Below are 26,581 nucleotides of genomic sequence, written 5' to 3'. Positions count from 1 at the left end.
CCTTATGTCAGCACTCGGTCTGACTGAGCGCCTCCAGGAGAGAGGCCCAAGCAAGACGCGCCCCGCGGAGCGTCTTGCCACATGTCAAAAATGGGTCTGACTGAGGGCCTCCAGGAGAGAAGCCCAAGCAAGACGCACCCCGGGGAGCGTCTTGACACATGTCAACACTGGGGCTGACAGAGGGCCTCCAGGAGAGAGGCCCAATTAAGATGCGCCCCGAGGAGCGTCTTGCCACATGTAAACAATGGGTCTGACTGAGGGCCTCCAAGAGAGAAGCCCAAGCAAGACGCGCCCCGAGGAGCGTCTTGCACCATGTCAACACTGGGTCTGACTGAGCACCTCCAGGAGAGAGGCCCAAGCAAGACTCACCCCGAGGAGCGTCTTGCCACATATCAACAATGGGTCTGACTGAGGGCCTCCAGGAGAGAGGCCCAAGCAAGACGCACCCCGGGGAGTGTCTTGACACATGTCAACACTGGGGCTGACAGAGGGCCTCCAGGAGAGAGGCCCAATTAAGATGCGCCCCGAGGAGCGTCTTGCCACATGTAAACAATGGGTCTGACTGAGGGCCTCCAAGAGAGAAGCCCAAGCAAGACGCGCCCCGAGGAGCGTCTTGCACCATGTCAACACTGGGTCTGACTGAGCACCTCCAGGAGAGAGGCCCAAGCAAGACTCGCCCCGAGGAGCGTCTTGCCACATATCAACAATGGGTCTGACTGAGGGCCTCCATGAGAGAAGCCCAAGCAAGACGCGCCCCGAGGAGCATCTTGCCACATGTCAGCACTCGGTCTGACTGAGCGACTCCAGGAGAGAGGCCCAAGCAAGAAGCACCCCGAGGAGCGTCTTGACACATGTCAACACTGGCGCTGACAGAGGGCCTCCAGGAGAGAGGCCCAAGCAAGATGCGCCCCGAGGAGCGTCTTGCCACACGTCAACAATGGGTCTGACTGAGGGCCTCCAAGAGAGAAGCCCAAGCAAGACGCGCCCCGAGGAGCGTCTTGCACCATGTCAACACTGGGTCTGACTGAGCACCTCAAGGAGAGAGGCCCAAGCAAGACTCGCCCCGAGGAGCGTCTTGCCACATATCAACAATGGGTCTGACTGAGGGCCTCCATGAGAGAAGCCCAAGCAAGACGCGCCCCGAGGAGCGTCTTGCCACACGTCAGCACTCGGTCTGACTGAGCGCCTCCAGGAGAGAGGCCCAAGCAAGACGCGCCCCGAGGAGCGTCTTGCCACATATCAACAATGGGTCTGACTGAGGGCCTCCATGAGAGAAGCCCAAGCAAGACGCGCCCCGAGGAGCGTCTTGTCACGTGTCAACACTGGGTCTGACTGAGCGTCTCCAGGAGAGAGTTCCAAGCAAGACGCGCCCCGAGGAGCGTCTTGCCACATGTCACCACTGGGTCTGACTGAGCGCCTCCAGGAGAGAGGCCCAAGCAAGACGCGCCCCGAGGAGCGTCTTGCCACATGTCAACAATGAGTCTGACTGAGGGCCTCCAGGAGAGAAGCCCAAGCAAGACGCGTCCCGAGGAGTGTCTTGCCACATGTCAGCACTCGGTCTGACTGTACGCCTCCAGGAGAGAAGCCCCAGCAAGACGCGCCCCGAGGAGCGTCTTGCCACATGTAAGCACTGGGTCTGACTGAGCGCCTCCAGGAGAGAGGCCCCAGCAAGACGCGCCCCGAGGAGCGTCTTGCCTTATGTCAGCACTCGGTCTGACTGAGCGCCTCCAGGAGAGAGGCCCAAGCAAGACGCGTCCCGAGGAGCGTCTTGCCTTATGTCAGCACTCGGTCTGACTGAGCGCCTCCAGGAGAGAGGCCCAAGCAAGACGCGCCCCGAGGAGCGTCTTGCCACATGTCAACAATGGGTCTGACTGAGGGCCTCCAGGAGAGAAGCCCAAGCAAGACGCGCCCCGAGGAGCGTCTTGCCACATGTCAACAATGGGTCTGACTGAGGGCTTTCAAGAGAGAAGCCCAAGCAAGATGCGCCCCGAAGAGCGTCTTGCAACATGTCAACACTGGGTCTGACTGAGCACCTCCAGGAGAGAGGCCCAAGCAAGACTCTCCCCGAGGAGCGTCTTGACACATGTCAACACTGGGGCTGACAGAGGGCCTCCAGGAGAGAGGCCCAAGCAAGATGCGCCCCGAGGAGCGTCTTGCCACATGTAAACGATGGGTCTGACTGAGGGCCTCCAGGAGAGAAGCCCAAGCAAGACGCGCCCCGAGGAGCGTCTTGCCACATGTCAGCACTCGGTCTGACTGAGCGCCTCCAGGAGAGAGGCCCCAGCAAGACGCGCCCCGAGGAGCGTCTGGCCACATGTCAGCACTCTGTCTGACTGTGCGCCTCCAGGAGAGAGGCCCCAAGCAAAACGCGCCCCGAGGAGCATCTTGCCACATGTCAACAATGAGTCTGACTGAGGGCCTCCAGGAGAGAAGCCCAAACAAGACGCGCCCCGAGGAGCGTCTTGCCACATGTCAGCACTCGGTCTGACTGAACGCCTCTAGGAGAGAAGCCCCAGCAAGACGCGCCCCGAGGAGCGTCTTGCCACATGTCAGCACTCGGTCTGACTGAGCTCCTCCAGGAGAGAGGCCCAAGCAAGACGCGCCCCGAGGAGCGTCTTGCCACATATCAACAATGGATCTGACTGAGGGCCTCCATGAGAGAAGCCCAAGCAAGACGCGCCCCGAGGAGCGTCTTGTCACGTGTCACCACTGGGTCTGACTGAGCGCCTCCAGGAGAGAGGCCCAAGCAAGACGCGTCCCGAGGAGCGTCTTGCCTTATGTCAGCACTCGGTCTGACTGAGCGCCTCCAGGAGAGAGGCCCAAGCAAGACGCACCCCGAGGAGCGTCTTGCCACATGTCAACAATGGGTCTGACTGAGGGCCTCCAGGAGAGAAGCCCAAGCAAGACGCGCCCCGAGGAGCGTCTTGCCACATGTCAACAATGGGTCTGACTGAGGGCCTCCAAGAGAGAAGCCCAAGCAAGATGCGCCCCGAGGAGCGTCTTGCCACATGTCACCACTGGGTCTGACTGAGCGCCTCCAGGAGAGAGGCCCAAGCAAGACGCGCCCCGAGGAGCGTCTTGCCACATGTCAACAATGAGTCTGACTGAGGGCCTCCAGGAGAGAAGCCCAAGCAAGACGCGTCCCGAGGAGTGTCTTGCCACATGTCAGCACTCGGTCTGACTGTACGCCTCCAGGAGAGAAGCCCCAGCAAGACGCGCCCCGAGGAGCGTCTTGCCACATGTAAGCACTGGGTCTGACTGAGCGCCTCCAGGAGAGAGGCCCCAGCAAGACGCGCCCCGAGGAGCGTCTTGCCTTATGTCAGCACTCGGTCTGACTGAGCGCCTCCAGGAGAGAGGCCCAAGCAAGACGCGTCCCGAGGAGCGTCTTGCCTTATGTCAGCACTCGGTCTGACTGAGCGCCTCCAGGAGAGAGGCCCAAGCAAGACGCGCCCCGAGGAGCGTCTTGCCACATGTCAACAATGGGTCTGACTGAGGGCCTCCAGGAGAGAAGCCCAAGCAAGACGCGCCCCGAGGAGCGTCTTGCCACATGTCAACAATGGGTCTGACTGAGGGCTTTCAAGAGAGAAGCCCAAGCAAGATGCGCCCCGAAGAGCGTCTTGCAACATGTCAACACTGGGTCTGACTGAGCACCTCCAGGAGAGAGGCCCAAGCAAGACTCTCCCCGAGGAGCGTCTTGACACATGTCAACACTGGGGCTGACAGAGGGCCTCCAGGAGAGAGGCCCAAGCAAGATGCGCCCCGAGGAGCGTCTTGCCACATGTAAACGATGGGTCTGACTGAGGGCCTCCAGGAGAGAAGCCCAAGCAAGACGCGCCCCGAGGAGCGTCTTGCCACATGTCAGCACTCGGTCTGACTGAGCGCCTCCAGGAGAGAGGCCCCAGCAAGACGCGCCCCGAGGAGCGTCTGGCCACATGTCAGCACTGTGTCTGACTGTGCGCCTCCAGGAGAGAGGCCCCAAGCAAAACGCGCCCCGAGGAGCATCTTGCCACATGTCAACAATGAGTCTGACTGAGGGCCTCCAGGAGAGAAGCCCAAACAAGACGCGCCCCGAGGAGCGTCTTGCCACATGTCAGCACTCGGTCTGACTGAACGCCTCTAGGAGAGAAGCCCCAGCAAGACGCGCCCCGAGGAGCGTCTTGCCACATGTCAGCACTCGGTCTGACTGAGCTCCTCCAGGAGAGAGGCCCAAGCAAGACGCGCCCCGAGGAGCGTCTTGCCACATATCAACAATGGATCTGACTGAGGGCCTCCATGAGAGAAGCCCAAGCAAGACGCGCCCCGAGGAGCGTCTTGTCACGTGTCACCACTGGGTCTGACTGAGCGCCTCCAGGAGAGAGGCCCAAGCAAGACGCGTCCCGAGGAGCGTCTTGCCTTATGTCAGCACTCGGTCTGACTGAGCGCCTCCAGGAGAGAGGCCCAAGCAAGACGCACCCCGAGGAGCGTCTTGCCACATGTCAACAATGGGTCTGACTGAGGGCCTCCAGGAGAGAAGCCCAAGCAAGACGCGCCCCGAGGAGCGTCTTGCCACATGTCAACAATGGGTCTGACTGAGGGCCTCCAAGAGAGAAGCCCAAGCAAGATGCGCCCCGAAGAGCGTCTTGCAACATGTCAACACTGGGTCTGACTGAGCACCTCCAGGAGAGAGGCCCAAGCAAGACTCGCCCCGAGGAGCGTCTTGACACATGTCAACACTGGGGCTGACAGAGGGCCTCCAGGAGAGAGGCCCAAGCAAGATGCGCCCCGAGGAGCGTCTTGCCACATGTAAACGATGGGTCTGACTGAGGGCCTCCAGGAGAGAAGCCCAAGCAAGACGCGCCCCGAGGAGCGTCTTGCCACATGTCAGCACTCGGTCTGACTGAGCGCCTCCAGGAGAGAGGCCCCAGCAAGACGCGCCCCGAGGAGCGTCTGGCCACATGTCAGCACTCTGTCTGACTGTGCGCCTCCAGGAGAGAGGCCCCAAGCAAGACGCGCCCCGAGGAGCATCTTGCCACATGTCAACAATGAGTCTGACTGAGGGCCTCCAGGAGAGAAGCCCAAACAAGACGCGCCCCGAGGAGCGTCTTGCCACATGTCAGCACTCGGTCTGACTGAACGCCTCTAGGACAGAAGCCCCAGCAAGACGCGCCCCGAGGAGCGTCTTGCCACATGTCAGCACTCGGTCTGACTGAGCTCCTCCAGGAGAGAGGCCCAAGCAAGACGCGCCTCGAGGAGCGTCTTGCCACATATCAACAATGGATCTGACTGAGGGCCTCCATGAGAGAAGCCCAAGCAAGACGCGCCCCGAGGAGCGTCTTGTCACGTGTCACCACTGGGTCTGACTGAGCGCCTCCAGGAGAGAGGCCCAAGCAAGACGCGCCCCGAGGAGCGTCTTGCCACATGTCACCACTGGGTCTGACTGAGCGCCTCCAGGAGAGAGGCCCAAGCAAGACGCGCCCCGAGGAGCGTCTTGCCACATGTCAACAATGAGTCTGACTGAGGGCCTACAGGAGAGAAGCCCAAGCAAGACGCGTCCCGAGGAGCGTCTTGCCACATGTCAGCACTCGGTCTGACTGAACGCCTCCAGGAGAGAAGCCCCAGCAAGACGCGCCCCGAGGAGCGTCTTGCCACATGTAAGCACTGGGTCTGACTGAGCGCCTCCAGGAGAGAGGCCCCAGCAAGACGCGCACCGAGGAGCGTCTTGCCTTATGTCAGCACTCGGTCTGACTGAGCGCCTCCAGGAGAGAGGCCCAAGAAAGACGCGCCCCTAGGAGCGTCTTGCCACATGTCAACAATGGGTCTGACTGAGGGCCTCCAGGAGAGAAGCCCAAGCAAGATGCGCCCAAAGGAGCGTCTTGCCACATGTAAACAATGGGTCTGACTGAGGGCCTCCAGGAGAGAAGCCCAAGCAAGACGCGCCCCGAGGAGCGTCTTGCCATATGTCAGCACTCGGTCTGACTGAGCGCCTCCAGGAGAGAGGCCCAAGCAAGACGCGCCCCGAGGAGCGTCTTGCCACATATCAGCAATGGGTCTGACTGAGGGCCTCCATGAGAGAAGCCCAAGCAAGACGCGCCCCGAGGAGCGTCTTGCCACATGTCACCACTGGGTCTGACTGAGCGCCTCCAGGAGAGAGGCCCAAGTAAGACGCGCCCCGAGGAGCGTCTTGCCACGTGTCAACACTGGGTCTGACTGAGCGTCTCCAGGAGAGAGGCCCAAGCAAGACGCGCCCCGAGGAGCGTCTTGCCACATGTCAGCACTGGGTCTGACTGAGCGCCTCCAGGAGAGAGGCCCAAGCAAGACGCGCCCCGAGGAGCGTCTTGCAACATGTAAGCACTGGGTCTGACTGAGCCCCTCCAGGAGAGAAGCCCCAGCAAGACGCGCCCCGAGGAGCATCTTACCACATGTCAGCACTCGGTCTGCCTGAACGCCTCCAGGAGAGAAGCCCAAGCAAGACGCGCCCCGAGGAGCGTCTTGCCACATGTCAGCACTCGGTCTGACTGAACGCCTCCAGGAGAGAAGCACCAGCAAGACACGCCCCGAGGAGCGTCTTGCCACATGTAAGCACTGGGTCTGACTGAGCGCCTCCAGGAGAGAGGCCCCAGCAAGACGCGCCCCGAGGAGCGTCTTGCCTTATGTCAGCACTCGGTCTGACTGAGCGCCTCCAGGAGAGAGGCCCAAGCAAGACGTGCCCCGCGGAGCGTCTTGCCACATGTCAAAAATGGGTCTGACTGAGGGCCTCCAGGAGAGAAGCCCAAGCAAGACGCGCCCCGAGGAGCGTCTTGCCACATGTCAGTACTCGGTCTGACTGAGCGACTCCAGGAGAGAGGCCCAAGCAAGACGCACCCCGGGGAGCGTCTTGACACATGTCAACACTGGGGCTGACAGAGGGCCTCCAGGAGAGAGGCCCAATTAAGATGCGCCCCGAGGAGCGTCTTGCCACATGTAAACAATGGGTCTGACTGAGGGCCTCCAAGAGAGAAGCCCAAGCAAGACGCGCCCCGAGGAGCGTCTTGCACCATGTCAACACTGGGTCTGACTGAGCACCTCCAGGAGAGAGGCCCAAGCAAGACTCGCCCCGAGGAGCGTCTTGCCACATATCAACAATGGGTCTGACTGAGGGCCTCCATGAGAGAAGCCCAAGCAAGACGCGCCCCGAGGAGCATCTTGCAACATGTCAGCACTCGGTCTGACTGAGCAACTCCAGGAGAGAGGCCCAAGCAAGAAGCACCCCGAGGAGCGTCTTGACACATGTCAACACTGGCGCTGACAGAGGGCCTCCAGGAGAGAGGCCCAAGCAAGATGCGCCCCGAGGAGCGTCTTGCCACATGTCAACAATGGGTCTGACTGAGGGCCTCCAAGAGAGAAGCCCAAGCAAGACGCGCCCCGAGGAGCGTCTTGTACCATGTCAACACTGGGTCTGACTGAGCACCTCCAGGAGAGAGGCCCAAGCAAGACTCACCCCGAGGAGCGTCTTGCCACATATCAACAATGGGTCTGACTGAGGGCCTCCATGAGAGAAGCCCAAGCAAGACGCGCCCCGAGGAGCGTCTTGCCACATGTCAGCACTCGGTCTGACTGAGCGCCTCCAGGAGAGAGGCCCAAGCAAGACGCGCCCCGAGGAGCGTCTTGCCACATATCAACAATGGGTCTGACTGAGGGCCTCCATGAGAGAAGCCCAAGCAAGACGCGCCCCGAGGAGCGTCTTGTCACGTGTCAACACTGGGTCTGACTGAGCGTCTCCAGGAGAGAGGCCCAAGCAAGACGCGCCCCGAGGAGCGTCTTGCCACATGTCACCACTGGGTCTGACTGAGCGCCTCCAGGAGAGAGGCCCAAGCAAGACGCGCCCCGAGGAGCGTCTTGCCACATGTCAACAATGAGTCTGACTGAGGGCCTCCAGGAGAGAAGCCCAAGCAAGACGCGTCCCGAGGAGTGTCTTGCCACATGTCAGCACTCGGTCTGACTGTACGCCTCCAGGAGAGAAGCCCCAGCAAGACGCGCCCCGAGGAGCGTCTTGCCACATGTAAGCACTGGGTCTGACTGAGCGCCTCCAGGAGAGAGGCCCCAGCAAGACGCGCCCCGAGGAGCGTCTTGCCTTATGTCAGCACTCGGTCTGACTGAGAGCCTCCAGGAGAGAGGCCCAAGCAAGACGCGTCCCGAGGAGTGTCTTGCCACATGTCAACAATGAGTCTGACTGAGGGCCTCCAGGAGAGAAGCCCAAGCAAGACGCGTCCCGAGGAGTGTCTTGCCACATGTCAACAATGGGTCTGACTGAGGGCCTCCAGGAGTGAAGCCCAAGCAAGACGCGCCCCGAGGAGCGTCTTGCCACATGTCAGCACTCGGTCTGACTGAGCGCCTCCAGGAGAGAGGCCCAAGCAAGACGCACCCCGAGGAGCGTCTTGACACATGTCAACACTGGGGCTGACAGAGGAACTCCAGGAGAGAGGCCCAAGCAAGATGCGCCCCGAGGAGCGTCTTGCCACATGTAAACAATGGGTCTGACTGAGGGCCTCCAGGAGAGAAGCCCAAGCAAGACGCGCCCCGAGCAGCGTCTTGCCACATGTCAGCACTCGGTCTGACTGAGCGCCTCCAGGAGAGAGGCCCAAGCAAGACGCGCCCCGAGGAGCGTCTTGCCACATATCAACAATGGGTCTGACTGAGGGCCTCCATGAGAGAAGCCCAAGCAAGACGCGCCCCGAGGAGCGTCTTGTCACGTGTCAACACTGGGTCTGACTGAGCGTCTCCAGGAGAGAGGCCCAAGCAAGACGCGCCCCGAGGAGCGTCTTGCCACATGTAAGCACTGGGTCTGACTGAGCGCCTCCAGGAGAGAGGCCCCAGCAAGACGCGCCCCGAGGAGCGTCTTGCCTTATGTCAGCACTCGGTCTGACTGAGCGCCTCCAGGAGAGAGGCCCAAGCAAGAAGCGCCCCGAGGAGCGTCTTGCCACATGTCACCACTGGGTCTGACTGAGGGCCTCCAGGAGAGAAGCCCAAGCAAGACGCGCCCCGAGGAGCGTCCTACCACATGTCAACAATGGGTCTGACTGAGCGCCTCCAGGAGAGAGGCCCAAGCAAGACGCGCCCCGAGGAGCGTCTTGCCACATGTCACCACTGGGTCTGACTGAGCGCCTCCAGGAGAGAGGCCCAAGCAAGACGCGCCCCGAGGAGCGTCTTGCCACATGTCAACAATGGGTCTGACTGAGGGCCTCCAGGAGAGAAGCCCAAGCAAGACGCGCCCCGAGGAGCGTCTTGCCACATGTCAACAATGGGTCTGACTGAGGGCCTCCAAGAGAGAAGCCCAAGCAAGATGCGCCCCGAAGAGCGTCTTGCAACATGTCAACACTGGGTCTGACTGAGCACCTCCAGGAGAGAGGCCCAAGCAAGACTCGCCCCGAGGAGCGTCTTGACACATGTCAACACTGGGGCTGACAGAGGGCCTCCAGGAGAGAGGCCCAAGCAAGATGCGCCCCGAGGAGCGTCTTGCCACATGTAAACGATGGGTCTGACTGAGGGCCTCCAGGAGAGAAGCCCAAGCAAGACGCGCCCCGAGGAGCGTCTTGCCACATGTCAGCACTCGGTCTGACTGAGCGCCTCCAGGAGAGAGGCCCCAGCAAGACGCGCCCCGAGGAGCGTCTGGCCACATGTCAGCACTCTGTCTGACTGTGCGCCTCCAGGAGAGAGGCCCCAAGCAAGACGCGCCCCGAGGAGCATCTTGCCACATGTCAACAATGAGTCTGACTGAGGGCCTCCAGGAGAGAAGCCCAAACAAGACGCGCCCCGAGGAGCGTCTTGCCACATGTCAGCACTCGGTCTGACTGAACGCCTCTAGGACAGAAGCCCCAGCAAGACGCGCCCCGAGGAGCGTCTTGCCACATGTCAGCACTCGGTCTGACTGAGCTCCTCCAGGAGAGAGGCCCAAGCAAGACGCGCCTCGAGGAGCGTCTTGCCACATATCAACAATGGATCTGACTGAGGGCCTCCATGAGAGAAGCCCAAGCAAGACGCGCCCCGAGGAGCGTCTTGTCACGTGTCACCACTGGGTCTGACTGAGCGCCTCCAGGAGAGAGGCCCAAGCAAGACGCGCCCCGAGGAGCGTCTTGCCACATGTCACCACTGGGTCTGACTGAGCGCCTCCAGGAGAGAGGCCCAAGCAAGACGCGCCCCGAGGAGCGTCTTGCCACATGTCAACAATGAGTCTGACTGAGGGCCTACAGGAGAGAAGCCCAAGCAAGACGCGTCCCGAGGAGCGTCTTGCCACATGTCAGCACTCGGTCTGACTGAACGCCTCCAGGAGAGAAGCCCCAGCAAGACGCGCCCCGAGGAGCGTCTTGCCACATGTAAGCACTGGGTCTGACTGAGCGCCTCCAGGAGAGAGGCCCCAGCAAGACGCGCACCGAGGAGCGTCTTGCCTTATGTCAGCACTCGGTCTGACTGAGCGCCTCCAGGAGAGAGGCCCAAGAAAGACGCGCCCCTAGGAGCGTCTTGCCACATGTCAACAATGGGTCTGACTGAGGGCCTCCAGGAGAGAAGCCCAAGCAAGATGCGCCCAAAGGAGCGTCTTGCCACATGTAAACAATGGGTCTGACTGAGGGCCTCCAGGAGAGAAGCCCAAGCAAGACGCGCCCCGAGGAGCGTCTTGCCATATGTCAGCACTCGGTCTGACTGAGCGCCTCCAGGAGAGAGGCCCAAGCAAGACGCGCCCCGAGGAGCGTCTTGCCACATATCAGCAATGGGTCTGACTGAGGGCCTCCATGAGAGAAGCCCAAGCAAGACGCGCCCCGAGGAGCGTCTTGCCACATGTCACCACTGGGTCTGACTGAGCGCCTCCAGGAGAGAGGCCCAAGCAAGACGCGCCCCGAGAAGCGTCTTGCCACATGTCAGCACTGGGTCTGACTGAGCGCCTCCAGGAGAGAGGCCCAAGCAAGACGCGCCCCGAGGAGCGTCTTGCAACATGTAAGCACTGGGTCTGACTGAGCGCCTCCAGGAGAGAAGCCCCAGCAAGACGCGCCCCGAGGAGCATCTTACCACATGTCAGCACTCGGTCTGACTGAACGCCTCCAGGAGAGAAGCCCAAGCAAGACGCGCCCCGAGGAGCGTCTTGCCACATGTCAGCACTCGGTCTGACTGAACGCCTCCAGGAGAGAAGCACCAGCAAGACACGCCCCGAGGAGCGTCTTGCCACATGTAAGCACTGGGTCTGACTGAGCGCCTCCAGGAGAGAGGCCCCAGCAAGACGCGCCCCGAGGAGCGTCTTGCCTTATGTCAGCACTCGGTCTGACTGAGCGCCTCCAGGAGAGAGGCCCAAGCAAGACGTGCCCCGCGGAGCGTCTTGCCACATGTCAAAAATGGGTCTGACTGAGGGCCTCCAGGAGAGAAGCCCAAGCAAGACGCGCCCCGAGGAGCGTCTTGCCACATGTCAGTACTCGGTCTGACTGAGCGACTCCAGGAGAGAGGCCCAAGCAAGACGCACCCCGGGGAGCGTCTTGACACATGTCAACACTGGGGCTGACAGAGGGCCTCCAGGAGAGAGGCCCAATTAAGATGCGCCCCGAGGAGCGTCTTGCCACATGTAAACAATGGGTCTGACTGAGGGCCTCCAAGAGAGAAGCCCAAGCAAGACGCGCCCCGAGGAGAGTCTTGCACCATGTCAACACTGGGTCTGACTGAGCACCTCCAGGAGAGAGGCCCAAGCAAGACTCGCCCCGAGGAGCGTCTTGCCACATATCAACAATGGGTCTGACTGAGGGCCTCCATGAGAGAAGCCCAAGCAAGACGCGCCCCGAGGAGCATCTTGCAACATGTCAGCACTCGGTCTGACTGAGCAACTCCAGGAGAGAGGCCCAAGCAAGATGCGCCCCGAGGAGCGTCTTGCCACATGTCAACAATGGGTCTGACTGAGGGCCTCCAAGAGAGAAGCCCAAGCAAGACGCGCCCCGAGGAGCGTCTTGTACCATGTCAACACTGGGTCTGACTGAGCACCTCCAGGAGAGAGGCCCAAGCAAGACTCACCCCGAGGAGCGTCTTGCCACATATCAACAATGGGTCTGACTGAGGGCCTCCATGAGAGAAGCCCAAGCAAGACGCGCCCCGAGGAGCGTCTTGCCACATGTCAGCACTCGGTCTGACTGAGCGCCTCCAGGAGAGAGGCCCAAGCAAGACGCGCCCCGAGGAGCGTCTTGCCACATATCAACAATGGGTCTGACTGAGGGCCTCCATGAGAGAAGCCCAAGCAAGACGCGCCCCGAGGAGCGTCTTGTCACGTGTCAACACTGGGTCTGACTGAGCGTCTCCAGGAGAGAGGCCCAAGCAAGACGCGCCCCGAGGAGCGTCTTGCCACATGTCACCACTGGGTCTGACTGAGCGCCTCCAGGAGAGAGGCCCAAGCAAGACGCGCCCCGAGGAGCGTCTTGCCACATGTCAACAATGAGTCTGACTGAGGGCCTCCAGGAGAGAAGCCCAAGCAAGACGCGTCCCGAGGAGTGTCTTGCCACATGTCAGCACTCGGTCTGACTGTACGCCTCCAGGAGAGAAGCCCCAGCAAGACGCGCCCCGAGGAGCGTCTTGCCACATGTAAGCACTGGGTCTGACTGAGCGCCTCCAGGAGAGAGGCCCCAGCAAGACGCGCCCCGAGGAGCGTCTTGCCTTATGTCAGCACTCGGTCTGACTGAGCGCCTCCAGGAGAGAGGCCCAAGCAAGACGCGTCCCGAGGAGTGTCTTGCCACATGTCAACAATGAGTCTGACTGAGGGCCTCCAGGAGAGAAGCCCAAGCAAGACGCGTCCCGAGGAGTGTCTTGCCACATGTCAACAATGGGTCTGACTGAGGGCCTCCAGGAGTGAAGCCCAAGCAAGACGCGCCCCGAGGAGCGTCTTGCCACATGTCAGCACTCGGTCTGACTGAGCGCCTCCAGGAGAGAGGCCCAAGCAAGACGCACCCCGAGGAGCGTCTTGACACATGTCAACACTGGGGCTGACAGAGGAACTCCAGGAGAGAGGCCCAAGCAAGATGCGCCCCGAGGAGCGTCTTGCCACATGTAAACAATGGGTCTGACTGAGGGCCTCCAGGAGAGAAGCCCAAGCAAGACGCGCCCCGAGCAGCGTCTTGCCACATGTCAGCACTCGGTCTGACTGAGCGCCTCCAGGAGAGAGGCCCAAGCAAGACGCGCCCCGAGGAGCGTCTTGCCACATATCAACAATGGGTCTGACTGAGGGCCTCCATGAGAGAAGCCCAAGCAAGACGCGCCCCGAGGAGCGTCTTGTCACGTGTCAACACTGGGTCTGACTGAGCGTCTCCAGGAGAGAGGCCCAAGCAAGACGCGCCCCGAGGAGCGTCTTGCCACATGTAAGCACTGGGTCTGACTGAGCGCCTCCAGGAGAGAGGCCCCAGCAAGACGCGCCCCGAGGAGCGTCTTGCCTTATGTCAGCACTCGGTCTGACTGAGCGCCTCCAGGAGAGAGGCCCAAGCAAGAAGCGCCCCGAGGAGCGTCTTGCCACATGTCACCACTGGGTCTGACTGAGGGCCTCCAGGAGAGAAGCCCAAGCAAGACGCGCCCCGAGGAGCGTCTTGCCACATGTCAGCACTCGGTCTGACTGAGCGCCTCCAGGAGAGAGGCCCAAGCAAGACGCGCCCAGAGGAGCGTCTTGCCACATGTCACCACTGGGTCTGACTGAGCGCCTCCAGGAGAGAGGCCCAAGCAAGAAGCGCCCCGAGGAGCGTCTTGCCACATGTCAACAATGGGTCTGACTGAGGGCCTCCAGGAGAGAAGCACAAGCAAGACGCGTCCCGAGGAGCGTCTTGCCACATGTCAGCACTGGGTGTGACTGAGCGCCTCCAGGAGAGAAGCCCCAGCAAGACGCGCCCCGAGGAGCGTCTTGCCACATGTAAGCACTGGGTCTGACTGAGCGCCTCCAGGAGAGAAGCCCCAGCAAGACGCACCCCGAGGAGCGTCTTACCACATGTCAGCACTCGGTCTGACTGAACGCCTCCAGGAGAGAAGCCCAAGCAAGACGCGCCCCGAGGAGCGTCTTGCCACATGTCAGCACTCGGTCTGACTGAACGCCTCCAGGAGAGAAGCCCCAGCAAGACACGCCCCGAGGAGCGTCTTGCCACATGTAAGCACTGGGTCTGACTGAGCGCCTCCAGGAGAGAGTTCCCAGCAAGACGCGCCCCGAGGAGCGTCTTGCCTTATGTCAGCACTCGGTCTGACTGAGCGCCTCCAGGAGAGAGGCCCAAGCAAGACGCGCCCCGCGGAGCGTCTTGCCACATGTCAACAATGGGTCTGACTGAGGGCCTCCAGGAGAGAAGCCCAAGCAAGACGCGCCCCGAGGAGCGTCTTGCCACATGTCAGCACTCGGTCTGACTGAGCGACTCCAGGAGAGAGGCCCAAGCCAGACGCACCCCGGGGAGCGTCTTGACACATGTCAACACTGGGGCTGACAGAGGGCCTCCAGGAGAGAGGCCAAAGCAAGATGCGCCCCAAGGAGCGTCTTGCCACATGTAAACAATGGGTCTGACTGAGGGCCTCCAAGAGAGAAGCTCAAGCAAGACGCGCCCCGAGGATCGTCTTGCACCATGTCAACACTGGGTCTGACTGAGCACCTCCAGGAGAGAGGCCCAATCAAGACTCGCCCAGAGGAGCGTCTTGCCACATATAAACAATGAGTCTGACTGAGGGCCTCCAGGAGAGAAGCCCAAGCAAGACGCGTCCCGAGGAGTGTCTTGCCACATGTCAACAATGGGTCTGACTGAGGGCCTCCAGGAGAGAAGCCCAAGCAAGACGCGCCCCGAGGAGCGTCTTGCCACATGTCAGCACTCGGTCTGACTGAGCGCCTCCAGGAGAGAGGCCCAAGCAAGACGCACCCCGAGGAGCGTCTTGACACATGTCAACACTGGGGCTGACAGAGGAACTCCAGGAGAGAGGCCCAAGCAAGATGCGCCCCGAGGAGCGTCTTGCCACATGTAAACAATGGGTCTGACTGAGGGCCTCCAGGAGAGAAGCCCAAGCAAGACGCGCCCCGAGGAGCGTCTTGCCACATGTTAGCACTCGGTCTGACTGAGCGCCTCCAGGAGAGAGGCCCAAGCAAGACGCGCCCCGAGGAGCGTCTTGCCACATATCAACAATGGGTCTGACAGAGGGCCTCCATGAGAGAAGCCCAAGCAAGACGCGCCCCGAGGAGCGTCTTGTCACGTGTCAACACTGGGTCTGACTGAGAGTCTCCAGGAGAGAGGCCAAAGCAAGACGCGCCCCGAGGAGCGTCTTGCCACATGTAAGCACTGGGTCTGACTGAGCGCCTCCAGGAGAGAGGCCCCAGCAAGACGCGCCCCGAGGAGCGTCTTGCCTTATGTCAGCACTCGGTCTAACTGAGCGCCTCCAGGAGAGAGGCCCAAGCAAGACGCGCCCCGAGGAGCGTCTTGCCACATGTCAACAATGGGTCTGACTGAGGGCCTCCAGGAGAGAAGCCTCAAGCAAGACGTGCCCCGAGGAGCGTCTTGCCACATGTCAACAATGGGTCTGACTGAGCGCCTCCAGGAGAGAGGCCCAAGCAAGACGCGCCCCGAGGAGCGTCTTGCCACATGTCACCACTGGGTCTGACTGAGCGCCTCCAGGAGAGAGGCCCAAGCAAGACGCGCCCCGAGGAGCGTCTTGCCACATGTCAACAATGGGTCTGACTGAGGGCCTCCAGGAGAGAAGCCCAAGCAAGACGCTTCCCGAGGAGCGTCTTGCCTTATGTCAGCACTCGGTCTGACTGAGCGCCTCCAGGAGAGAGGCCCAAGCAAGACGCGCCCCGCGGAGCGTCTTGCCACATGTCAACAATGGGTCTGACTGAGGGCCTCCAGGAGAGAAGCCCAAGCAAGACGCGCCCCGAGGAGCGTCTTGCCACATGTCAGCACTCGGTCTGACTGAGCCACTCCAGGAGAGAGGCCCAAGCAAGACGCACCCCGGGGAGCGTCTTGACACATGTCAACACTGGGGCTGACAGAGGGCCTCCAGGAGAGAGGCCCAAGCAAGATGCGCCCCGAGGAGCGTCTTGCCACATGTAAACAATGGGTCTGACTGAGGGCTTCCAAGAGAGAAGCCCAAGCAAGACGCGCCCCGAGGAACGTCTTGCACCATGTCAACACTGGGTCTGACTGAGCACCTCCAGGAGAGAGGCCCAAGCAAGACTCGCCCCGAGGAGCGTCTTGCCACATATCAACAATGGGTCTGACTGAGGGCCTCCATGAGAGAAGCCCAAGCAAGACGCGCCCCGAGGAGCATCTTGCCACATGTCAGCACTCGGTCTGACTGAGCGACTCCAGGAGAGAGGCCCAAGCAAGACGCACCCCGAGGAGCGTCTTGACACATGTCAACACTGGGGCTGACAGAGGGCCTCCAGGAGAGAGGCCCAAGCAAGATGCGCCCCGAGGAGCGTCTTGCCACATGTCAACAATGGGTCTGACTGAGGGCCTCCAAGAGAGAAGCCCAAGCAAGACGCGCCCCGAGGAGCGTCTTGCCACATGTCAGCACTCGGTCTGACTGAGCGCCTCCAAGAGAGAGGCCCAAGCAAGACGCGCCCCGAGGAGCGTCTTGCCACATATCAACAATGGGTCTGACTGAGGGCCTCCATGAGAGAAGCCCAAGCAAGACGCGCCCCGAGGAGCGTCTTGTCACGTGTCAACACTGGGTCTGACTGAGCGCCTCCAGGAGAGAGGCCCAAGCAAGACGCGCCCCGAGGAGCGTCTTGCCACATGTCACCACTGGGTCTGACTGAGCGCCTCCAGGAGAGAGGCCCAAGCAAGATGCGCCCCGAGGAAAGTCTTGCCACATGTCAACAATGAGTCTGACTGAGGGCCTCCAGGAGAGAAGCCCAAGCAAGACGCGTCCCGAGGAGTGTCTTGCCACATGTCAGCACTCGGTCTGACTGAACGCCTCCAGGAGAGAAGCCCCAGCAAGATTCGCCCCGAGGAGCGTCTTGCCACATGTAAGCACTGGGTCTGACTGAGCGCCTCCAGGAGAGAGGCCCCAGCAAGACGCGCCCCGAGGAGCGTCTTGCCTTATGTCAGCACTCGGTCTGACTGAGCGCCTCCAGGAGAGAGGCCCAAGCAAGACGCGCCCCGCGGAGCGTCTTGCCACATGTCAAAAATGGGTCTGACTGAGGGCCTCCAGGAGAGAAGCCCAAGCAAGACGCGCCCCGAGGAGCGTCTTGCCACATGTCAGTACTCGGTCTGACTGAGCGACTCCAGGAGAGAGGCCCAAGCAAGACGCACCCCGGGGAGCGTCTTGACACATGTCAACACTGGGGCTGACAGAGGGCCTCCAGGAGAGAGGCCCAATTAAGATGCGCCCCGAGGAGCGTCTTGCCACATGTAAACAATGGGTCTGACTGAGGGCCTCCAAGAGAGAAGCCCAAGCAAGACGCGCCCCGAGGAGCGTCTTGCACCATGTCAACACTGGGTCTGACTGAGCACCTCCAGGAGAGAGGCCCAAGCAAGACTCGCCCCGAGGAGCGTCTTGCCACATATCAACAATGGGTCTGACTGAGGGCCTCCATGAGAGAAGCCCAAGCAAGACGCGCCCCGAGGAGCATCTTGCCACATGTCAGCACTCGGTCTGACTGAGCGACTCCAGGAGAGAGGCCCAAGCAAGAAGCACCACGAGGAGCGTCTTGACACATGTCAACACTGGCGCTGACAGAGGGCCTCCAGGAGAGAGGCCCAAGCAAGATGCGCCCCGAGGAGCGTCTTGCCACACGTCAACAATGGGTCTGACTGAGGGCCTCCAAGAGAGAAGCCCAAGCAAGACGCGCCCCGAGGAGCGTCTTGCACCATGTCAACACTGGGTCTGACTGAGCACCTCCAGGAGAGAGGCCCAAGCAAGACTCGCCCCGAGGAGCGTCTTGCCACATATCAACAATGGGTCTGACTGAGGGCCTCCATGAGAGAAGCCCAAGCAAGACGCGCCCCGAGGAGCGTCTTGCCACATGTCACCACTGGGTCTGACTGAGGGCCTCCAGGAGAGAAGCCCAAGCAAGACGCGCCCCGAGGAGCGTCCTACCACATGTCAACAATGGGTCTGACTGAGCGCCTCCAGGAGAGAGGCCCAAGCAAGACGCGCCCCGAGGAGCGTCTTGCCACATGTCACCACTGGGTCTGACTGAGCGCCTCCAGGAGAGAGGCCCAAGCAAGACGCGCCCCGAGGAGCGTCTTGCCACATGTCAACAATGGGTCTGACTGAGGGCCTCCAGGAGAGAAGCCCAAGCAAGACGCGCCCCGAGGAGCGTCTTGCCACATGTCAACAATGGGTCTGACTGAGGGCCTCCAAGAGAGAAGCCCAAGCAAGATGCGCCCCGAAGAGCGTCTTGCAACATGTCAACACTGGGTCTGACTGAGCACCTCCAGGAGAGAGGCCCAAGAAAGACTCGCCCCGAGGAGCGTCTTGACACATGTCAACACTGGGGCTGACAGAGGGCCTCCAGGAGAGAGGCCCAAGCAAGATGCGCCCCGAGGAGCGTCTTGCCACATGTAAACGATGGGTCTGACTGAGGGCCTCCAGGAGAGAAGCCCAAGCAAGACGCGCCCCGAGGAGCGTCTTGCCACATGTCAGCACTCGGTCTGACTGAGCGCCTCCAGGAGAGAGGCCCCAGCAAGACGCGCCCCGAGGAGCGTCTGGCCACATGTCAGCACTCTGTCTGACTGTGCGCCTCCAGGAGAGAGGCCCCAAGCAAGACGCGCCCCGAGGAGCATCTTGCCACATGTCAACAATGAGTCTGACTGAGGGCCTCCAGGAGAGAAGCCCAAACAAGACGCGCCCCGAGGAGCGTCTTGCCACATGTCAGCACTCGGTCTGACTGAACGCCTCTAGGACAGAAGCCCCAGCAAGACGCGCCCCGAGGAGCGTCTTGCCACATGTCAGCACTCGGTCTGACTGAGCTCCTCCAGGAGAGAGGCCCAAGCAAGACGCGCCTCGAGGAGCGTCTTGCCACATATCAACAATGGATCTGACTGAGGGCCTCCATGAGAGAAGCCCAAGCAAGACGCGCCCCGAGGAGCGTCTTGTCACGTGTCACCACTGGGTCTGACTGAGCGCCTCCAGGAGAGAGGCCCAAGCAAGACGCGCCCCGAGGAGCGTCTTGCCACATGTCACCACTGGGTCTGACTGAGCGCCTCCAGGAGAGAGGCCCAAGCAAGACGCGCCCCGAGGAGCGTCTTGCCACATGTCAACAATGAGTCTGACTGAGGGCCTACAGGAGAGAAGCCCAAGCAAGACGCGTCCCGAGGAGCGTCTTGCCACATGTCAGCACTCGGTCTGACTGAACGCCTCCAGGAGAGAAGCCCCAGCAAGACGCGCCCCGAGGAGCGTCTTGCCACATGTAAGCACTGGGTCTGACTGAGCGCCTCCAGGAGAGAGGCCCCAGCAAGACGCGCACCGAGGAGCGTCTTGCCTTATGTCAGCACTCGGTCTGACTGAGCGCCTCCAGGAGAGAGGCCCAAGAAAGACGCGCCCCTAGGAGCGTCTTGCCACATGTCAACAATGGGTCTGACTGAGGGCCTCCAGGAGAGAAGCCCAAGCAAGATGCGCCCAAAGGAGCGTCTTGCCACATGTAAACAATGGGTCTGACTGAGGGCCTCCAGGAGAGAAGCCCAAGCAAGACGCGCCCCGAGGAGCGTCTTGCCATATGTCAGCACTCGGTCTGACTGAGCGCCTCCAGGAGAGAGGCCCAAGCAAGACGCGCCCCGAGGAGCGTCTTGCCACATATCAGCAATGGGTCTGACTGAGGGCCTCCATGAGAGAAGCCCAAGCAAGACGCGCCCCGAGGAGCGTCTTGCCACATGTCACCACTGGGTCTGACTGAGCGCCTCCAGGAGAGAGGCCCAAGTAAGACGCGCCCCGAGGAGCGTCTTGCCACGTGTCAACACTGGGTCTGACTGAGCGTCTCCAGGAGAGAGGCCCAAGCAAGACGCGCCCCGAGGAGCGTCTTGCCACATGTCAGCACTGGGTCTGACTGAGCGCCTCCAGGAGAGAGGCCCAAGCAAGACGCGCCCCGAGGAGCGTCTTGCAACATGTAAGCACTGGGTCTGACTGAGCGCCTCCAGGAGAGAAGCCCCAGCAAGACGCGCCCCGAGGAGCATCTTACCACATGTCAGCACTCGGTCTGACTGAACGCCTCCAGGAGAGAAGCCCAAGCAAGACGCGCCCCGAGGAGCGTCTTGCCACATGTCAGCACTCGGTCTGACTGAACGCCTCCAGGAGAGAAGCACCAGCAAGACACGCCCCGAGGAGCGTCTTGCCACATGTAAGCACTGGGTCTGACTGAGCGCCTCCAGGAGAGAGGCCCCAGCAAGACGCGCCCCGAGGAGCGTCTTGCCTTATGTCAGCACTCGGTCTGACTGAGCGCCTCCAGGAGAGAGGCCCAAGCAAGACGTGCCCCGCGGAGCGTCTTGCCACATGTCAAAAATGGGTCTGACTGAGGGCCTCCAGGAGAGAAGCCCAAGCAAGACGCGCCCCGAGGAGCGTCTTGCCACATGTCAGTACTCGGTCTGACTGAGCGACTCCAGGAGAGAGGCCCAAGCAAGACGCACCCCGGGGAGCGTCTTGACACATGTCAACACTGGGGCTGACAGAGGGCCTCCAGGAGAGAGGCCCAATTAAGATGCGCCCCGAGGAGCGTCTTGCCACATGTAAACAATGGGTCTGACTGAGGGCCTCCAAGAGAGAAGCCCAAGCAAGACGCGCCCCGAGGAGCGTCTTGCACCATGTCAACACTGGGTCTGACTGAGCACCTCCAGGAGAGAGGCCCAAGCAAGACTCGCCCCGAGGAGCGTCTTGCCACATATCAACAATGGGTCTGACTGAGGGCCTCCATGAGAGAAGCCCAAGCAAGACGCGCCCCGAGGAGCATCTTGCAACATGTCAGCACTCGGTCTGACTGAGCAACTCCAGGAGAGAGGCCCAAGCAAGAAGCACCCCGAGGAGCGTCTTGACACATGTCAACACTGGCGCTGACAGAGGGCCTCCAGGAGAGAGGCCCAAGCAAGATGCGCCCCGAGGAGCGTCTTGCCACATGTCAACAATGGGTCTGACTGAGGGCCTCCAAGAGAGAAGCCCAAGCAAGACGCGCCCCGAGGAGCGTCTTGTACCATGTCAACACTGGGTCTGACTGAGCACCTCCAGGAGAGAGGCCCAAGCAAGACTCACCCCGAGGAGCGTCTTGCCACATATCAACAATGGGTCTGACTGAGGGCCTCCATGAGAGAAGCCCAAGCAAGACGCGCCCCGAGGAGCGTCTTGCCACATGTCAGCACTCGGTCTGACTGAGCGCCTCCAGGAGAGAGGCCCAAGCAAGACGCGCCCCGAGGAGCGTCTTGCCACATATCAACAATGGGTCTGACTGAGGGCCTCCATGAGAGAAGCCCAAGCAAGACGCGCCCCGAGGAGCGTCTTGTCACGTGTCAACACTGGGTCTGACTGAGCGTCTCCAGGAGAGAGGCCCAAGCAAGACGCGCCCCGAGGAGCGTCTTGCCACATGTCACCACTGGGTCTGACTGAGCGCCTCCAGGAGAGAGGCCCAAGCAAGACGCGCCCCGAGGAGCGTCTTGCCACATGTCAACAATGAGTCTGACTGAGGGCCTCCAGGAGAGAAGCCCAAGCAAGACGCGTCCCGAGGAGTGTCTTGCCACATGTCAGCACTCGGTCTGACTGTACGCCTCCAGGAGAGAAGCCCCAGCAAGACGCGCCCCGAGGAGCGTCTTGCCACATGTAAGCACTGGGTCTGACTGAGCGCCTCCAGGAGAGAGGCCCCAGCAAGACGCGCCCCGAGGAGCGTCTTGCCTTATGTCAGCACTCGGTCTGACTGAGCGCCTCCAGGAGAGAGGCCCAAGCAAGACGCGTCCCGAGGAGTGTCTTGCCACATGTCAACAATGAGTCTGACTGAGGGCCTCCAGGAGAGAAGCCCAAGCAAGACGCGTCCCGAGGAGTGTCTTGCCACATGTCAACAATGGGTCTGACTGAGGGCCTCCAGGAGTGAAGCCCAAGCAAGACGCGCCCCGAGGAGCGTCTTGCCACATGTCAGCACTCGGTCTGACTGAGCGCCTCCAGGAGAGAGGCCCAAGCAAGACGCACCCCGAGGAGCGTCTTGACACATGTCAACACTGGGGCTGACAGAGGAACTCCAGGAGAGAGGCCCAAGCAAGATGCGCCCCGAGGAGCGTCTTGCCACATGTAAACAATGGGTCTGACTGAGGGCCTCCAGGAGAGAAGCCCAAGCAAGACGCGCCCCGAGCAGCGTCTTGCCACATGTCAGCACTCGGTCTGACTGAGCGCCTCCAGGAGAGAGGCCCAAGCAAGACGCGCCCCGAGGAGCGTCTTGCCACATATCAACAATGGGTCTGACTGAGGGCCTCCATGAGAGAAGCCCAAGCAAGACGCGCCCCGAGGAGCGTCTTGTCACGTGTCAACACTGGGTCTGACTGAGCGTCTCCAGGAGAGAGGCCCAAGCAAGACGCGCCCCGAGGAGCGTCTTGCCACATGTAAGCACTGGGTCTGACTGAGCGCCTCCAGGAGAGAGGCCCCAGCAAGACGCGCCCCGAGGAGCGTCTTGCCTTATGTCAGCACTCGGTCTGACTGAGCGCCTCCAGGAGAGAGGCCCAAGCAAGAAGCGCCCCGAGGAGCGTCTTGCCACATGTCACCACTGGGTCTGACTGAGGGCCTCCAGGAGAGAAGCCCAAGCAAGACGCGCCCCGAGGAGCGTCTTGCCACATGTCAGCACTCGGTCTGACTGAGCGCCTCCAGGAGAGAGGCCCAAGCAAGACGCGCCCCGAGGAGCGTCTTGCCACATGTCACCACTGGGTCTGACTGAGCGCCTCCAGGAGAGAGGCCCAAGCAAGAAGCGCCCCGAGGAGCGTCTTGCCACATGTCAACAATGGGTCTGACTGAGGGCCTCCAGGAGAGAAGCCCAAGCAAGACGCGTCCCGAGGAGCGTCTTGCCACATGTCAGCACTGGGTGTGACTGAGCGCCTCCAGGAGAGAAGCCCCAGCAAGACGCGCCCCGAGGAGCGTCTTGCCACATGTAAGCACTGGGTCTGACTGAGCGCCTCCAGGAGAGAAGCCCCAGCAAGACGCACCCCGAGGAGCGTCTTACCACATGTCATCACTCGGTCTGACTGAACGCCTCCAGGAGAGAAGCCCAAGCAAGACGCGCCCCGAGGAGCGTCTTGCCACATGTCAGCACTCGGTCTGACTGAACGCCTCCAGGAGAGAAGCCCCAGCAAGACACGCCCCGAGGAGCGTCTTGCCACATGTAAGCACTGGGTCTGACTGAGCGCCTCCAGGAGAGAGGCCCCAGCAAGACGCGCCCCGAGGAGCGTCTTGCCTTATGTCAGCACTCGGTCTGACTGAGCGCCTCCAGGAGAGAGGCCCAAGCAAGACGCGCCCCGCGGAGCGTCTTGCCACATGTCAACAATGGGTCTGACTGAGGGCCTCCAGGAGAGAAGCCCAAGCAAGACGCGCCCCGAGGAGCGTCTTGCCACATGTCAGCACTCGGTCTGACTGAGCGACTCCAGGAGAGAGGCCCAAGCCAGACGCACCCCGGGGAGCGTCTTGACACATGTCAACACTGGGGCTGACAGAGGGCCTCCAGGAGAGAGGCCAAAGCAAGATGCGCCCCAAGGAGCGTCTTGCCACATGTAAACAATGGGTCTGACTGAGGGCCTCCAAGAGAGAAGCTCAAGCAAGACGCGCCCCGAGGATCGTCTTGCACCATGTCAACACTGGGTCTGACTGAGCACCTCCAGGAGAGAGGCCCAAGCAAGACTCGCCCAGAGGAGCGTCTTGCCACATATCAACAATGAGTCTGACTGAGGGCCTCCAGGAGAGAAGCCCAAGCAAGACGCGTCCCGAGGAGTGTCTTGCCACATGTCAACAATGGGTCTGACTGAGGGCCTCCAGGAGAGAAGCCCAAGCAAGACGCGCCCCGAGGAGCGTCTTGCCACATGTCAGCACTCGGTCTGACTGAGCGCCTCCAGGAGAGAGGCCCAAGCAAGACGCACCCCGAGGAGCGTCTTGACACATGTCAACACTGGGGCTGACAGAGGAACTCCAGGAGAGAGGCCCAAGCAAGATGCGCCCCGAGGAGCGTCTTGCCACATGTAAACAATGGGTCTGACTGAGGGCCTCCAGGAGAGAAGCCCAAGCAAGACGCGCCCCGAGGAGCGTCTTGCCACATGTTAGCACTCGGTCTGACTGAGCGCCTCCAGGAGAGAGGCCCAAGCAAGACGCGCCCCGAGGAGCGTCTTGCCACATATCAACAATGGGTCTGACAGAGGGCCTCCATGAGAGAAGCCCAAGCAAGACGCGCCCCGAGGAGCGTCTTGTCACGTGTCAACACTGGGTCTGACTGAGAGTCTCCAGGAGAGAGGCCAAAGCAAGACGCGCCCCGAGGAGCGTCTTGCCACATGTAAGCACTGGGTCTGACTGAGCGCCTCCAGGAGAGAGGCCCCAGCAAGACGCGCCCCGAGGAGCGTCTTGCCTTATGTCAGCACTCGGTCTGACTGAGCGCCTCCAGGAGAGAGGCCCAAGCAAGACGCGCCCCGAGGAGCGTCTTGCCACATGTCAACAATGGGTCTGACTGAGGGCCTCCAGGAGAGAAGCCTCAAGCAAGACGTGCCCCGAGGAGCGTCTTGCCACATGTCAACAATGGGTCTGACTGAGCGCCTCCAGGAGAGAGGCCCAAGCAAGACGCGCCCCGAGGAGCGTCTTGCCACATGTCACCACTGGGTCTGACTGAGCGCCTCCAGGAGAGAGGCCCAAGCAAGACGCGCCCCGAGGAGCGTCTTGCCACATGTCAACAATGGGTCTGACTGAGGGCCTCCAGGAGAGAAGCCCAAGCAAGACGCTTCCCGAGGAGCGTCTTGCCTTATGTCAGCACTCGGTCTGACTGAGCGCCTCCAGGAGAGAGGCCCAAGCAAGACGCGCCCCGCGGAGCGTCTTGCCACATGTCAACAATGGGTCTGACTGAGGGCCTCCAGGAGAGAAGCCCAAGCAAGACGCGCCCCGAGGAGCGTCTTGCCACATGTCAGCACTCGGTCTGACTGAGCCACTCCAGGAGAGAGGCCCAAGCAAGACGCACCCCGGGGAGCGTCTTGACACATGTCAACACTGGGGCTGACAGAGGGCCTCCAGGAGAGAGGCCCAAGCAAGATGCGCCCCGAGGAGCGTCTTGCCACATGTAAACAATGGGTCTGACTGAGGGCCTCCAAGAGAGAAGCCCAAGCAAGACGCGCCCCGAGGAACGTCTTGCACCATGTCAACACTGGGTCTGACTGAGCACCTCCAGGAGAGAGGCCCAAGCAAGACTCGCCCTGAGGAGCGTCTTGCCACATATCAACAATGGGTCTGACTGAGGGCCTCCATGAGAGAAGCCCAAGCAAGACGCGCCCCGAGGAGCATCTTGCCACATGTCAGCACTCGGTCTGACTGAGCGACTCCAGGAGAGAGGCCCAAGCAAGACGCACCCCGAGGAGCGTCTTGACACATGTCAACACTGGGGCTGACAGAGGGCCTCCAGGAGAGAGGCCCAAGCAAGATGCGCCCCGAGGAGCGTCTTGCCACATGTCAACAATGGGTCTGACTGAGGGCCTCCAAGAGAGAAGCCCAAGCAAGACGCGCCCCGAGGAGCGTCTTGCCACATGTCAGCACTCGGTCTGACTGAGCGCCTCCAAGAGAGAGGCCCAAGCAAGACGCGCCCCGAGGAGCGTCTTGCCACATATCAACAATGGGTCTGACTGAGGGCCTCCATGAGAGAAGCCCAAGCAAGACGCGCCCCGAGGAGCGTCTTGTCACGTGTCAACACTGGGTCTGACTGAGCGCCTCCAGGAGAGAGGCCCAAGCAAGACGCGCCCCGAGGAGCGTCTTGCCACATGTCACCACTGGGTCTGACTGAGCGCCTCCAGGAGAGAGGCCCAAGCAAGACGCGCCCCGAGGAAAGTCTTGCCACATGTCAACAATGAGTCTGACTGAGGGCCTCCAGGAGAGAAGCCCAAGCAAGACGCGTCCCGAGGAGTGTCTTGCCACATGTCAGCACTCGGTCTGACTGAACGCCTCCAGGAGAGAAGCCCCAGCAAGATTCGCCCCGAGGAGCGTCTTGCCACATGTAAGCACTGGGTCTGACTGAGCGCCTCCAGGAGAGAGGCCCCAGCAAGACGCGCCCCGAGGAGCGTCTTGCCTTATGTCAGCACTCGGTCTGACTGAGCGCCTCCAGGAGAGAGGCCCAAGCAAGACGCGCCCCGCGGAGCGTCTTGCCACATGTCAAAAATGGGTCTGACTGAGGGCCTCCAGGAGAGAAGCCCAAGCAAGACGCGCCCCGAGGAGCGTCTTGCCACATGTCAGTACTCGGTCTGACTGAGCGACTCCAGGAGAGAGGCCCAAGCAAGACGCACCCCGGGGAGCGTCTTGACACATGTCAACACTGGGGCTGACAGAGGGCCTCCAGGAGAGAGGCCCAATTAAGATGCGCCCCGAGGAGCGTCTTGCCACATGTAAACAATGGGTCTGACTGAGGGCCTCCAAGAGAGAAGCCCAAGCAAGACGCGCCCCGAGGAGCGTCTTGCACCATGTC

The sequence above is a fragment of the Nothobranchius furzeri genome, chromosome 13 (genome assembly GCF_043380555.1).
Source record: "Nothobranchius furzeri strain GRZ-AD chromosome 13, NfurGRZ-RIMD1, whole genome shotgun sequence".
Classification (NCBI taxonomy): Eukaryota; Metazoa; Chordata; class Actinopteri; order Cyprinodontiformes; family Nothobranchiidae; genus Nothobranchius; species Nothobranchius furzeri.
Note: the sequence above shows the minus strand (reverse complement) of the source record.